Source organism: Lissotriton helveticus, chromosome 4_2 (genome assembly GCF_964261635.1).
Source record: "Lissotriton helveticus chromosome 4_2, aLisHel1.1, whole genome shotgun sequence".
Classification (NCBI taxonomy): Eukaryota; Metazoa; Chordata; class Amphibia; order Caudata; family Salamandridae; genus Lissotriton; species Lissotriton helveticus.
The window spans coordinates 55556515-55572475 of NC_136064.1; the positions used below are offsets into that span (position 1 = coordinate 55556515).

At 50.5% G+C, this 15961-nt stretch overlaps 1 long non-coding RNA gene across 1 annotated transcript in view; it reads left to right on the top strand.

Annotated features, from left to right (window-relative positions):
- The window catches only part of LOC144752037 (uncharacterized), a 287174-nt gene that overhangs the window by 250846 nt on the left and 20367 nt on the right, over positions 1-15961 (top strand). The gene's annotated exons all lie outside the window — the stretch shown is intronic.

Sequence of the window (15961 nt, forward strand, 5' to 3'; positions counted from 1 at the left end):
TGAAGATCCCCTGTCCCTGTTCGTTGAATTCATTTTCCACACATTTGTTGCAATGTATTGTTCAAGTAGTAGAGTAAATTATTATGGGTAGGTTTATGTGTTGTACATGCATCTGATCCTCGCTTCAAGTGGAAGCCGATTGAGTTGTTACAGGATAAATGGGATGTGGTCCCAATTTTGGCGCTTGTATTCAGGGAAGTAGCTGGAGGTGATCCAGGAGGGTAACCGGCCCTCCAGTTATTGAAGACTAAGACATGTGTGGCCAGTTGATAACCTCTGAGGATTTCTGAGGGCAGCTGAATTTGTCCTTTGCCGCGAAGGACCAAAATTGGTGCGAATCGATGACGCCCTTTGGATGGCAGCTGGTTGTGCTGTAGTTGAACTCTGAGGTCAGGCTGAGGGTCTCTGAGGTTGAAAAATCTTTCTTTCTTTTGAGGGCATGTTGGAGGTGTCTGAAAGCACACTCAGAGTCCCAAATGGCTGGCTGATGGAGTGGATTACGACCAGCGTGATCAAGCTCAGGGCCACCTGAGAAGATGCTGGAGGTATCTGAGAGCATACCAAATGTATCTAATTGGTGGTATTTATGGTTCTAATAAGGATAGAACCAGCCTACAAGTCTCTGATAGCACTCTCATGCATTCTAAGAGCATGCTGGAGGTGTCTAAGTGAACACCAAGAGTCTCTGAGAGACTTGCTTAAATGAAAGGTGGTAGCATCTGACGACAGGCTGAGGACAGCTGGGCATATTTTAGGGCCAAAAAGAGTTGTCTAAGGGGCCATCTGGCAGCCTGCCGGGGGCCTCTGAGATGCACCCAGGGGTTTCTGAGGGTGGTCTGGTGGTGTCTTTTTTTTTGATACCCAAGTTTATTGATTTTATAAGAAACCAACAAAGAATAACAATACCAGCTGTTTGTACATTTGGTCGTCCAAGGCAAATACAAGGGGACATTACACCAGCATAAAGGAACTGACAGACAAGGAAGAAGTAAAGACAGTGTTGCACCCAATCCAACCCTCGAGTATTCATTGAAGTCTGGTGGTGTCAAGGTCTGGAGGAAATGTCTAAAGGCAGGATAGGGTCTCTGACGCACATATGATGGCGTCTAATGGCCAGCTCGAGGTGTTTGAATGTGGTCCAAGGACTTGCCAGATTATTTTATGACCGCATAAGGGTGTTTGAAGGCTGTCTGAGCCTTAAGTATGCTGATAATCAAAGAGAGCAGCCATTCAGGAATGTTTATAGCAGTCTATAAATTGTTTTCCATGCTGACGTTTTACGGTGTTGGTATATGGGCAAGGTGGTAGGAGTGGATTTCAAGCCTCTAGCTGACTTAGTGCTGCTGTGGTGGTGGTACATTGATGTCACTGCTTTTATTCTTCTTTCTTAGGATACTCTTTAAGGTATCTTTATCTGTAAAGTTTTATGTCTGAATGAATTCAACATTTTATTTTTATTTTTATATCGTAATTAGAGGAGGCACATTGGTGTTTTAACCGCACTTGGTACATTCATCGATGTCCACCATGGTTTCAGAGTGGTACTCATCCATCTATTCTTCCACATATCCCACACCCTTGATGAGAACGTCAGCCTCCAATGTCTTGTCGCCATGGTTTCCAACAGCTGCCCATATTTCTAGTAGCATCTTTGCATTCTCATATTTCCCAACTCTTCACAGTCCAAGATGCAACTTGAAAACATGTTTTTCCTTTCCTGTGAAACCTTTTTCAGGGATGATACCAATGGTGGTTTTTGCACTGGTGGTCTGTACCACAGCTGCTTTTTAACTCCACTGATGACACTTCATATTTCCAGTCACCGATGAACGTGTTGCCACTATTACATTTTCATTTCGGATCAAATTACAGTAGACTGTCAAGGTAATAGAGAGACTTAGGTCCTCATGTACAAGACACTGACGCATCAGCATCAATACTTCAGTTTCCTTGCGCCTGCGCCAAATTTCCTTGCAACTCCATGAATGCGTTCTATTCACAATACTGTTCTCCATGGCACAAGGATCATCTGTTGGTGCAAAAGTGACGCATTGCTGGGGTTTGTTGTAAAACTTATGCACCTCCAGCAGTGTGTCAGAATATATGGGCGAGTACCATGTAAAAGCCCTGCATCAATCCTTACGCTGGGTCTGAGCAGGCGTAAGGATTTTGATGCTGTCAAGTCATAGAGTGACGCAGTGAAATGGTGCAAATTTCCCTGCGCCACATTTACATGACTTTTTTGCGTGGGAATGCCTAACCTGCACACATTACACCTGGCGCAGGTATAATGTGATGTGAGTCTCTACAAACTGACAAATTGGAGGCAATGCTTCAGTTTATAGATATGGAGCAGTGTGGCACACTGATTGCACCACTGCTGCGTCAAGAAAAAGTGACGCAGCAGTGGCACAAGGGGCTTGTAAATAAGCCTCTTTGGGGGGTAATCAGGTGCCAAAATACCATGGCAAAAATAACATTTGCACCACGATTGGGTTGTGGTATGCACCAAACATCCCCCGCCGCTAGTGCTTTTCGGGAAACTCTGAAGCCTCGATGATACCCCAAGAAGTGAAGCTGAAAGCTCCCCGGAGCTCGCAGGCTTCCACCGCCACGCAGATCAGCCGCGGAACCCCCCCCCCCCCGCACCCTCCCCCTCCCGGGGGCCCGAACGATCACTGAAAACGGGGTTAATCTAGATAGTAAGACCGCAGAAGTGGTCTAACCCCCACTGCCACGGTGGAAGGAGTCATACGAACAGCTGTAGGAAGCAAACTCCTGACCACTTCCAACGCTCCCCTGGGCACAGAAAAGAGAGAAACATCAACAAGAACAATCATTATTAGGCGGAAACTCAACCAAGACACTCACTTCTGGGCCAGTGCAGATCGCATCGCGGGTCTTGCTCTCTAGGCAAGAGGAGTAAAAGACAAAATCGTCGAGAGAGACTCCGGGACAATCACCAACCCTCGGACTCCTGACATCAAAATGGCCGCCCGCAAGACTTCACAACCTAAATTTTGATTCAACTATACCAGTAAGTGAGCTAACAAATCATAGAGGCACTTAGAACCTTTGCGGGACGATCCTCCATCCATCCCTGGGGAGGCGTGATCCCCCCCCTGCTGCTTAACAAAAACCTAAGCCCCCACCACTCGCCTATGCCTGTCCCTAAAATGGCCACCATACCTGCAAATCGGCATAGTATTGCTAAGGAATGCCCTTCCTATGAACCCTCATACATAGACTCTAGGACTTTTTACCTGTACCTAGTACAGCGTGATCCCCCCCACCCCCACAACACCAATCTTGACCCGACTCCCCCTCCCTCCCCCCCCCGGGCAGAGCTCTCTGGGGCCAACCACAAGATGGCTACCAAAATAACCTCAAACCGGACCTGACAACCACCTACACTGAATGGCACTTGTCCCCCCCCCCCTCCCCACAGTCAGGAGCTCAATGTCTGTATCAAGCTTGTTAGCTCCTTTAGCTCATCCGGTTAGTCCTGACCACCACAGGCTAACTCTGTGAATGCATCACACCTCAAACTAACTCTATGAAGCTCTGTGCCCATCTCCAAGAGGAGGACAGTAGAGAGAGGTAGCTTCCTTATCTCTTCTGGTCAGTTCTGACCACCTTTGAGTGGAACACACCACAGGCTAAACTCTATAACACCTCGAACCCACTACCAACTGGAAGAAGGTAGAGATACTGAACGACCCTGCGACCTCCATCATGTCTCCCTTAACCTCTAGAGGGACGCCCAGAAACATAACTCTCAACTGAGGAGACCCCGCTCCCCACACCACCATCTCCCTATCCACCACACCCCTGAAGCTACCCTCCCCTAATCAGACCACTTAATACCGACCCACCCCTCTCCTACTTGTACTCCCAATCCACGGCTTCCCGGAGCTGGCCCTCCACTAATCAGACCACGTATTACAATCCTGTGGAATTTTAGTTCGTGAACTGAACATCATCTGCGCCATCTTGCCCATTCCTCAGACTCACGTATGAACATACACGACAGCCATTTTAGGTACCATGGTCTCCGTGTTCACGATCGATCATCAGCGCACTTCCCTGACCCTGCTAGCATCCCCCATGCACCCTGGCTGCCCCCGCTCTCACATGCACAAGTCATGAACCCTCCCCTTCCGCATGACTCTGTCTCTGGGAATCACACCCCGCGCCTGACCAACACCTCCTTTCCTTCCATGAATACCCCTCTTTTGATAAACCCTTCCTCTGAACCCGATTGTCTGCACGGACCGCTGGTCATCCCTTGGCCTGAGGATACAGTTTATTGCCCACTACTGTATGCACTCGCCCCTCTTCAAAGGAGCTACTATTGATCATGACCTCCCCAACCCCTGAGATTCGATCAGGCGCACACATTCCAAAGGAATCGGCGGAACACTCAGCTGCGTGATAGCCCCCTCCTATTGTATGGGGGGTGAGGACCTCTACTGTAGCCACGTGTTGGAATGAGCCGGAACGGGGGGGGTACCGGGGATGTCGTTTTTCATTACTTCACAATGTCTTTATTGTAATAAAGAGCGGTCACATGTCGTAAACCAGTGTATAAAAGGCCAGGCCTCAGAGAGGCTAGAGAGAGCACCTCGAGACGATACCTCGTTGTCCGATCTGATGTGTTCTGCTCCGTCGGAATAAAACTTGTTTCCTGTCTTCCTGTCTCCAGCGCCTGCCTCTTTATTTGATAAACTTCGTATGGTATTAGAGGCGTTTAACGCCGGGCAAAATTACTTAAGAAACATCAACTAAATCGCCTGACCATTTTTCTGACTTTCCTCAATTGGCGTCCCAAGCGTGGGGCCCATCAGCGACACGTGGATCCAGTGGGAGAGGTCCCGACGACAGAGTGAACGACTGCAACGATCGGGAGAGCTCCTGTCCGATAGACCCTCGTCTGACAGCCGATCATCCGAACTTCACTGGTTCCGAGCAGACCTCTCCCGAGTGATCTACGGTCCTGACTGGGAACCATCAGGAGTGCCGCGGTAGCAACAGAGAGTAGAGGACGATCGGGCGCTGGAAGCGGAAGACGAGAAACTGTCCATGCGGTCCGGGTAAGGTCGTGACATACGACGAATTACGAATTGATTAATTGTTTGATTTATTGAAATACTAGTATTTGCTTTGTCGCTCTTTGAGATATTCGCTGCCTGCAAACGGGGAGGAATAGGAATATTCTATCTCCCTTTGCGGATAGTGAAGGGTAGGTAACGCGGACTTTTGTCCCCCATTGTAATCTGCCGTACCTCTTTTTCTCCCCACTGATTGATTGTCCGAACATAGATTGTTTTGGAGTATAGTTCTTTTGAGGTTCTCTGCTTGCAAATAACGTAGAATAGCAATATTCTGTCTAGTCTTTGCAAATAGTGAAAGATAGGTAGTGCGGACCTTTGTCCCCCGTTGTAATCTGTCATGCCTGTTTTCTCCCCACTGATTGGTAGTTGGTACAACCCGGACCGCTTATTAGAGATGAACCATCCAGCTCCATTGGAAGGCACCCCTAATAAGGACATGTTCACTAAACAAGGACTAGTCGCTATAGCTTATAGTAAGTTATGGCATAAATATACAAAAAAGGACCCCGAAAGTCAGTGGCCACTGATAGGTTCCTTTGATGATCATAAAATAAAAACGTTAGAAGCAGCTGTTAGAACAAATAAGGCAACGCCCACCATGCTCGATAGTATCGGCATGTGGCGCAAAGAAGCAGAGCAACGAAGGAAAAGAGAAGAAGCAAAAATAGGGAAAGAGTTACGAAAGGCAGCCCACCTGTCTGCTAAGGAACTAGATGAAGAAATAAGAAGGAGAGAGGAAGTTAGACAAACGCAAGAATCGGGGTCGGCAGACCAATGCCCTGTTAGGACCTCCTCTACGCTCTACCCGGAGATGCCCTCCAAACAACGGGCAAACGACGAGTTACTGCTAGGTCCTCCGATTACCTACATGCCCCCTCCTTATGCCCCCTGCCAGCCTCTAGCACAGCACCTACCAGTTCTGAGTGCGGGCGAGGGTGACCCTAGCGCTAGTGCCCCGGCTCTTACGGCCTTCGCACCGGCCACATTGGTAACAACATCAGAAGAACTCGAGACTAGCAAGCAGCCAACAGCCAGACCAAATAGGTTGAGCAAAGACGAGCGGGATGGGATTGACAAGATAGCAAAGACACTGGTAGAACGGAAGGAGAGCGAAGGATATACGATGGATATGCACAATTCACATGCCGGTAGCCACAGACGGCATTTCATTTTACGGTTCAGCTACCACACCCTGAACGCATATGAGGATAGATATCAAACTAAGGGTCCTGCTAAGCTGACGGCTCTATATAGAAAGGTCGATGTTGGAGATGGGACTGAGCGCGATGTGACGGACCTCTTCATGCAAACGCTTGAAGTCTTCCGCCACCTCACGGAACAGAAACCAGAGGTCAAGATCACAGTCCCTGAAACGGCTGAGTCCCCATTAGAAGTAGCCAACACTATGATGCCTATCAGAGAAGCCGCCCCCTACTGGGTTCCCCCAAGAGGTCAGGGAACAAACGACGATATCAACCACGCAGATGCAAAAGGAAGGGTTGTGTACAATTGGGTTTACCAACCATGGGATCGACAAGATATTTTAACCTTTAGGCAAACCCTGCCTGATTTAAGGACGAACCCGACAGCATTTTACACCGAATTAGGCACAGCCTTGGGCTCAACGATAATGACTCTAGCAGACATTGATTTGTTTTTCGGGTTATGTCTGCCGGCTGACGTGTGGAAGCAAATCCGGAAAGCCGAACACACAGATCTGTTCGGACATACCTGGAATCAACTCAGTGAGCTAGATAGACGACGAGAGCCCGGAAGGAAACCGATAAAAGACATACTGGAACTTCCGGACAAAATAGTTCAGAAGTTAAAAACCTTGATCCCAGAGAAAAAGGTAGATTGGTCAATAGTCACGGCTTGCCGTCAGAAACCCCAGGAAGACGTATCAGAATACTTCTCCCTATTTGAAACGGTGTTCTCCGACTACAGTGGCCAAGACATGACCACCGCAACCGGACAACACCTATTTGTGCAAAACTACGTAAAGGGTCTGTCACAAGAGGTTTCCCAAAAGTTACAAACGAGCGAGAGTAGTTGGGGGGCCTCCAAACCCGCCGCTATTCTCCAAATGGCTCAGTACTACGAACACCAAAAGGATGAGAATGATAGGGCAATCGAGAGAAAGAAGAAAGATTTGAAAGAAAGGGTGATGATAGCCCAGATACAAGGGGTGGCAGTCGGGAAAGAACTACACAGGGGGAGCTACCAATCAATTGCCCCTAGAAATCCACCCCCAAAGGACCGCACACCCACTCCCTACTCTGGACTTAGGGACATAGAAGATAATCAGTGTGCATTTTGCAAAGGATTCGGGCATTGGAAGTCTCAATGTCCGGTTCTTCTGGAACTAATAAAAAATAAAGAAACGAGGGACATGACGAATGGCCCCAGGACTAGAGGGCAGGGGCGGGGGTACGCAAACGACACCAACAGCGACAGACCAGGAAGATCGAACACATTTGACCGTCCCCGACAGAACCAGTACCAACTATCTGACAGTGAGAACACTCCCGACTTCGCATAGGACTGCCAGGGGCAAGGGAGGGATCCAGTCGAGCTCTGTGTTGACCAGCAAGGTCCTTACGTCACCGCTAAGGTCCTGGGTACAAAGTCTCCATTCTTGGTAGACACTGGAGCGACACGTAGTGTATTATCAAAGCGACTGATTCCAAGGGCACCCTTGTCTGGCTCACACATTACATCAATAGGTTTCGATGGAACGCCCTCCACTAATCCCCTGTCTGTACCTATCTCCTTTGACCTAGGAAACAACCCCACTGACACAACATTTCTGCTCTCCTCCAACTCCCCTGACGCCATTATGGGTATTGATTTACTAAAACATTTCCGAGCTACTATTAGGTGTTCCCCAGATGGAGTCCGAGTCATCCTGTACGACAACCCGAACATGTCCAGATCCCGCCCCGCACGACATATGTACTCTATAACTGATGCTGACCTATCCTTGCTCGACACCCTACCCCAGTACCTATGGGCCAGAAACGACTCGGATGTAGGACGAATGATGATCGACCCTGTGCACATAACTGTTCGACCAGACGCAATACTCCCGAAACTCCCACGGTACCGGATATCGCCCGAAGGCGAGAAGGCATTGGTAGCGATTATTCAGTCCCTGGTAGATGCAGGAGTGGTAGAGGAAGTGGTTAGTAATGTCTGCAACAGCCCTATCCTACCCGTTGTTAAGAAGCAAGGTGAGGGAGATGAGAAAGCGTACCGCTTCATCATCGACCTGCGAGAAGTCAACAAAGTGGTGGTGCCACAGTACCCCGTAGTCTCAGACATCACCACCATTCTGACCCTCATCCCATCCACTGCCACCACCTTCACCGTTATTGATCTCAAGAATGCATTTTTCTCTATCCCCATCCATCCAGACAGCCGTTATCTCTTCGGCTTCACCTTAAGAAACCGTTCGTACCGATTTTGTAGAGCTCCCCAGGGCTACACTGAAAGTCCCAGCATTTACAGCCAGGCCCTCAAAAGACAGCTGGACGCCGTCCAGCTACCGGATGGAGTGGTGTTGATCCAATATGTCGATGATATCCTTTTGGCGGCCGACACCACTCCACTTGCAATCACAGCCACTATCCAACTCTTGCACTTTCTTGCGGAGAATGGCCACAAAGTCTCCAAAAAGAAACTGCAGTTCTGCCAGCCTCAAGTGACATACCTAGGCCATCTCCTGTCCAAAGAAGGGAGGAAACTTACGCCCGACCGAATCCAAACCATCCTAGACACCCCCATCCCAAAAACACAGAAGCAAGTCCGCTCATTGGTAGGCCTTACCTCTTTTTGCCGACAATGGTTACCAAATTTCAGTCTCATTATAAAGCCCCTACTTTCCCTGTTGGCCAAAGATGTTCCCTTCCCACTCCCTTGGACCCCCGAATGCCAAGCATCCTTTAAGGAGTTGCGGGATGCCCTTTGCTCGGCACCCGTCCTAGGGACACCAGATTACGCCAAGCCCTTCTCCCTCTTCACTCACGAAAGGGAGGGATGCGCATTGTCTATTCTAACTCAGCCCATCGGCTCCAAACAACGCCCTTGTGCCTACTTCTCTGCCACTCTTGACCCAGTCGCCAGAGCTTTACCTGCCTGCCTTCGAGCAGTAGCCGCCGCTGCTGTCTCTATCCGTCAGAGTGAGGGAATTGTACTTTCGAACTCTCTCACGGTGTTAGTACCCCACGCAGTTGACACCCTTTTGAACCAGACCAAGACTCAACACCTGACTAGTGCACGACTGACGGGGTACGAATTGACTCTACTTGCACCCCACATCACTCTGAAGAGATGCACAACTTTGAATCCTGCTACACTGTTGCCCTTGCCTGAAAATGACCCCGATGTGCCCCCTATACACGACTGTGTGACCCTCACGGACGAACAGACCAGGAGTAGAATTGACCTCCGAGACACTGCTTTTACAGACCCTGATGGAGAACTATGGGTAGACGGCTCTTGTATCAAACTCCCAGACGGCACCACTTCAGCTGCCTATGCGGTGACGACAGCCCGAACAGTAGTTGAAACAGCCCGCATCACGCAACGATCCGCACAGGCGGCAGAGCTAATTGCCCTCACACGAGCATGTATCATAGCAGCAGGAACCACGGCGAACATTTACACGGACAGCCAGTATGCCTTTGGGGTGGTTCATCATTTTGGGCTCTTGTGGAGGGAAAGGGGATTCCTGACGTCCCACGGCACGCCCATCCTTCACGGAGATCAAGTCTCCGCCCTGATTGAAGCAGTTCTCCTCCCCAAACGATTAGCAGTGATCAAATGCCAGGCACACAAGAAGGTGACGGACTTAGTTGGACAGGGAAACGCACTGGCCGACATCACTGCCCGAACCACAGCTGAGAATAGGACGACGACACGCATATATGTGACCAGGTCACAAGCAGAAAAATGGACTGACGCTAGGGAAACGATTAGGGACATCCAGTCGGCCAGCACACCTCACGAACTGACTGAGTGGGCACGGGTGGGTCTAAAGGAAGATGAAGGCTGCTGGCGGACAAAAGACACAAACAAATGGTTGCTGCCTGACTCATACTTGATTCCCATACTAACTATGGCACACTCCCCTGCACACATAGGTTCTGCCCCCATGATTGAACTCATTTCCAAAGTCTGGCACAACAACAAAATCCCCGACTCAGCCAAACGCCTGGTCCAGCAGTGCCTTATCTGCCTACAACACAACCCCGGGAAAGGAACTGTGGTACCCCGGGGAGGGTTTGGGATCCCCGACCACCCCTTTGAGGTCCTCCAGATGGATTACATCCAGCTGGAGAGATGCCAAGGCTTGAAGTACGTATTAGTCATTGTATGCGCCTTCAGCAAATGGGTGGAAGCCTATCCAACCCGTGATAACACTGCCATGACTACTGCCAAAGTACTACTGAAAGAGTTTTTCCCTTGCTACGGCCTTTGTCGAATTTTATGGAGCGACAATGGCCCCCACTTCATTGCTGAAGTTATCCAACTAATCTTGAAGGGGCTGGGGGTAAAGCAAAGGTTCCATGCGGTCTTCCACCCCCAATCCGCTGGCCTAGTTGAGCGACACAATGCTACACTAAAACTGAAACTGTCAAAAATAGTGGCCACCACAGGACTTAAGTGGCCAGATGCCCTCCCACTGGCATTGCTATCGATGCGCTCCACTCCCACTAAGCACCACTTGACCCCCTACGAGGTTGTGTTTGGGCGACCAATGAACCTCTGGACTGCCCCCAAACCGACCTCCATTCACGACGTCCCCGACGTCCTGCTGTCAGATTATTTGTGCAAATTAACTAAAACATTGTCTGTCATTCATCAACAGGTGCAGCAGGCCATCCCCGATGCTTCCAGGGGTCCCGGTCACGATATCCAACCGGGAGATTATGTTTTAGTCCGGAATTTTCAACGGGCAAAGAGTCTGGAACCCCGGTGGACGGGCCCCTGGCAAGTACTGATCACCACTCGGACGGCTCTTCGAGTAGAGGGAAAAAGGCACTGGCTGCACGCCCACCACTGCAAGAAGGTCTCCTCGACCCTGGCCACGACAGAAAACGTCGACACCCAAGAAGAGCTCCTGAACAAAGACCGGCCATCACTGAACTGCTATCCTGATACCGAGGCACTTGAACTTGCAGACTTCTCTGATCCCACTGTGCCATCCCGGGAAGGGTATTTCCTGCGTCGAAAGGAGGGAGCTTCGGCTAAGTAGACCACGGACTAAGTTGAATCTCAGAACGGTGGCCTAAAACAACCAAGGGTTACCCGGAGAGAAGCTAAACAAAGTCTGTGGTTCTGCCCACTACCGAGCACCTTGAAGATGATGGAAGCGCCAGATAAGAAGATGATGGAAGCGCCAGACAAGAAGATGATGGACGCAACCGGAAATACCCACTACAGGAACCCAAAGGCTGACAATTTGCACAAATCAAAGACAATCGCCTTCTTCATTCTCTTCCTCCTGTGCCTCCTCCTCATGACTTCCTTATGGATCTTGGAGGAAAGCACACCCGCTCATCAGATATTGCTGACCACTGCACAGCCAACCACCATGAAAGAGCATCACCTGATCTCACTTTCGCCTCAGCTCCGAGAAAGGCGTAAGGAGTTCTGGAACAATTCCTTCGTGCAACTATTACACCAGCACAACCTTGCTGCAAATGCCACGAACTGCTGGGTCTGCGGGTTGCTCCCGCATGCCACTGGACACTCCATCCCCTTCATCCCTTCTCCTTTCTCAGTTCACGGCTCCTGCCTCGCCTGGTTGATCCTCTTGCAGGAAAGCCACAAGGTCAACGCCGCTTCTGGTCAAACAGTGTCACACTTCTACTATGAGTTCTGGCTGAACAAAACAGGAAGGACGTCTGCCCCCTTTTGTCCTGTGACTTCAGGTTCCGCCTTCCATATGAACATCCCTGCCAAAGAACGAGTTGAAATGCAAGTGCTCCACAATCCGGCTAGACCCACCTTCTCCTACCTGCGGAAGCGAACGGCTGCCACTCTGACTGTGGCCCTGTCTGTCATCAATGTCACAGGTCTCGTGTGCCTCGAAGGCCAGGGAACACAGTTGGTGGGTCACAGTTCCTGCCACATCACCGGAACATTGGTCTCAGTTGATCCCCCCTCCTTTGTTGCTTCTCCGAATATGTGCTTTGTTTGTGGCATCAAAGCTTACACTTGGCTCCCGAAAGGTTGGAGGGGTACGTGCTACATCGCCTTCATTCTCCCCCCCACGTATGTGGCCCCAGCCTACCATCACCGGCAAAAGCGAGCCGGAGACATTGGACAAGCCGACTCCACCGGAGCGCAGTTCCTGGATGCGGTGAAGGGACTTGTTCCTCTGTGGGGCCCAATGGCAAATAGCCGCGCTATCCGACACCTGACTCAGGCAGTAGAAACAACCATTAACATCACGGCTGGCATCCTCGCTAACAACACGGCTGAGCTTCAGGCAGTCCGCCTGGTGGCTCTTCAAAACCGCCTTGTTCTAGATGTGGTTCTGGCCGACCGTGGAGGAGCATGCCGCATCATCGGCTCCAGCTGTTGCACCTACGTGCCAGATAACTCGCCTTCAGTCTACAAAGCAATCGAACACCTCCACAGACTGTCCTCAGAGGTTCACCAGGAGCAAGAAGGATGGTCGCTTGGAAGCTGGTTTTGGGACACTTTGAAGGACTGGGGATGGAGGTTGTTTACATTTATACTGATACCAGTCGTGGTACTGTGTGGGTGTTGCTTAGGTATTCAATGTTTGCCACCTTTGTGTTCACTCATTTCTAACTGTATGTGCCCTAAGACTTTGGACTTTAGAACTGAGCACATGAGTCCCCTTTATGAGATAGAAATACGTGGTCTTATGGGGATAGATCCGAATTGACAAGCTGGCGAGACATGTTAAAAGGGAGGACTGTGGAATTTTAGTTTGTGAACTGAACATCATCTGCGCCATCTTGCCCATTCCTCAGACTCACGTATGAACATACACGACAGCCATTTTAGGTACCATGGTCTCCCTGTTCACGATCGATCATCAGCGCACTTCCCTGACCCTGCTAGCATCCCCCATGCACCCTGGCTGCCCCCGCTCTCACATGCACAAGTCATGAACCCTCCCCTTCCGCATGACTCTGTCTCTGGGAATCACACCCCGCGCCTGACCAACACCTCCTTTCCTTCCATGAATACCCCTCTTTTGATAAACCCTTCCTCTGAACCCGATTGTCTGCACGGACCGCTGGTCATCCCTTGGCCTGAGGATACAGTTTATTGCCCACTACTGTATGCACTCGCCCCTCTTCAAAGGAGCTACTATTGATCATGACCTCCCCAACCCCTGAGATTCGATCAGGCGCACACATTCCAAAGGAATCGGCGGAACACTCAGCTGCGTGATAGCCCCCTCCTATTGTATGGGGGGTGAGGACCTCTACTGTAGCCACGTGTTGGAATGAGCTGGAACTGGGGGGGTACCGGGGATGTCGTTTTTCATTACTTCACAATGTCTTTATTGTAATAAAGAGCGGTCACATGTCGTAAACCAGTGTATAAAAGGCCAGGCCTCAGAGAGGCTAGAGAGAGCACCTCGAGACGATACCTCGTTGTCCGATCTGATGTGTTCTGCTCCGTCGGAATAAAACTTGTTTCCTGTCTTCCTGTCTCCAGCGCCTGCCTCTTTATTTGATAAACTTCGTATGGTATTAGAGGCGTTTAACGCCGGGCAAAATTACTTAAGAAACATCGACTAAATCGCCTGACCATTTTTCTGACTTTCCTCAATCCCTATTCTCTCTATATTTGCATTTCCTCCTCCTCTCACCTTTCTTCTTGCCTAAGACCCACCATATTCAGATCCCGCCCTCCTCTTCGAAGCCAGCCCCCACACCCCTCCAACTTTCTACACACACTATGCCTCCCGACAGGACAGCCCACACCGCCCACCGTCTATGAACTGCGCAACTCCGCACGACCAGAACACCCTCTCGATCCGCTTCCCACCTGCCCTCTCACCCAAATCGAAGAAGAACTTTAAACAGAAACTGATCCGATAACATCCCACGTCACTCTTTGCAGACACCTACCACTGTCCCTCCAAGGGAATGGTAAAAACTGACCTTATCTTCCACACTGAGAGACACGAAGCATGGAAATACATCATCAGATCGCACCTCAAAATATCAAAAACCACAAACACCTCACATAGCTGCAAACTAACAATATATCTCCCCCACCACCCAAGGCGTGCTGGAAATACCACGGTGACCATTTACTCTCTAACGGCACAGTCCTGATACAAGACAACAGCGACAATCTAGAGTCCTGTGACACCCTCTTCCACTCTCTCCGGGATACACCCTCCCACGCTCCTCCTCCTCTCCCATCCATTTCTCCCACACCGGAGGAACCGGACCAGCCATGTGAACTCACCCACCGCATCGGAACTTACGATCAACAGCACTCTCCCCTCCCCCATAAAGAACAGGACCCTCCTACCCACCACCCTCAGGTCTCACTCTCACCGGCCACTTGCCAGCTCTCACCCCCTCCCACCTTCTGCCAGCTCTCACCCCCTCCCTACACCTGCCCCCCACACACCCCAACGCTCTGCGAACAACCAGAACATCCCCCACCCCACACCCACAGGCAACAAAGCTACTACACCCCTACGAGGACTCGCACCACACGACATCCCCCTCACTACCTCCAGAGAGAACAGAAACACCCTACTGCCCACCAATGGCACTCATCCCCGTCCATCACCTGCCGGCACAACACACATCCCCCTCACCACCCTCATAGACAACAGTAACCCCCCCATGAACACCGGGGCTCTCACCCTCATCCGTCACCCTCAGGCTCTCACCCTCACCCACAACCCGCCCTCCACACTCTTCTTCTCACGCCGAACAACCTGAACACCCCTCCCCCTGAACACACAGGCTACACAGCCCCCCATCCCAACTAGACCCACACCACCCTACACCCCACAAAGACATCACAGCGACCAAACTACCAAACACGCCGAGTCTCCCCCCGCCAAGCCCAACACACCTGCTCAAGTCCAATCCGGCTACATCAACGAACTAGTGACTGAGCAACGCATTTCCTTGCTGGAAACCCAGTTAACTACCATAATCCGGGGCCTCAGTGAAATCCTAGCCAACCTTGCAGCGGCCCAGCAACAGCACCACACCCACTCTTTCATCACTCAGACGCAACAAAATCCATCCACAACCCCTCCCAAGAGATGGGTAGCTAACTACCTCCTCAATCTATCACAGAGACCGAAAAGAACCAGAGACGCCATGTCTGAGAACGATGCGGCGAATCTCGCCTCCTCGTACGACAATCATAATGCTGTCACCGACCAATCCAAAATACAGGTGATCACCGGACTAGGTAGAGTCCAAGCCCCCCAACTCACCGCGACCACCGACATCCCGCACAAACATCCCCACTGCCCCCTTACGAAGAAACCCGAAACAGAGACGACCCCCACCAACTGCATGTTCATAATCTGCAGATCAGCCACCAAACATGCCACAGAACTAGCAGAATCTATCCTCACTCATGGCATTGACATAGAATTCATCACTGAAACCTGGCTTAACGACTCCCCCCTTCCTCTCCTAGACACCCTCGTCCCTCCCCCAGGCTTTACAATCACCAACAAAAACAGAAAAGACCATAGAGGTGAAGGCCTAGCTTTCATCCACAGAGACAATATGTCTGTGACGGAATCAGAATCATCCAACTATAACACTTTTGAGTGCCTAACTGTCAACATCATCACCTGCAACAAA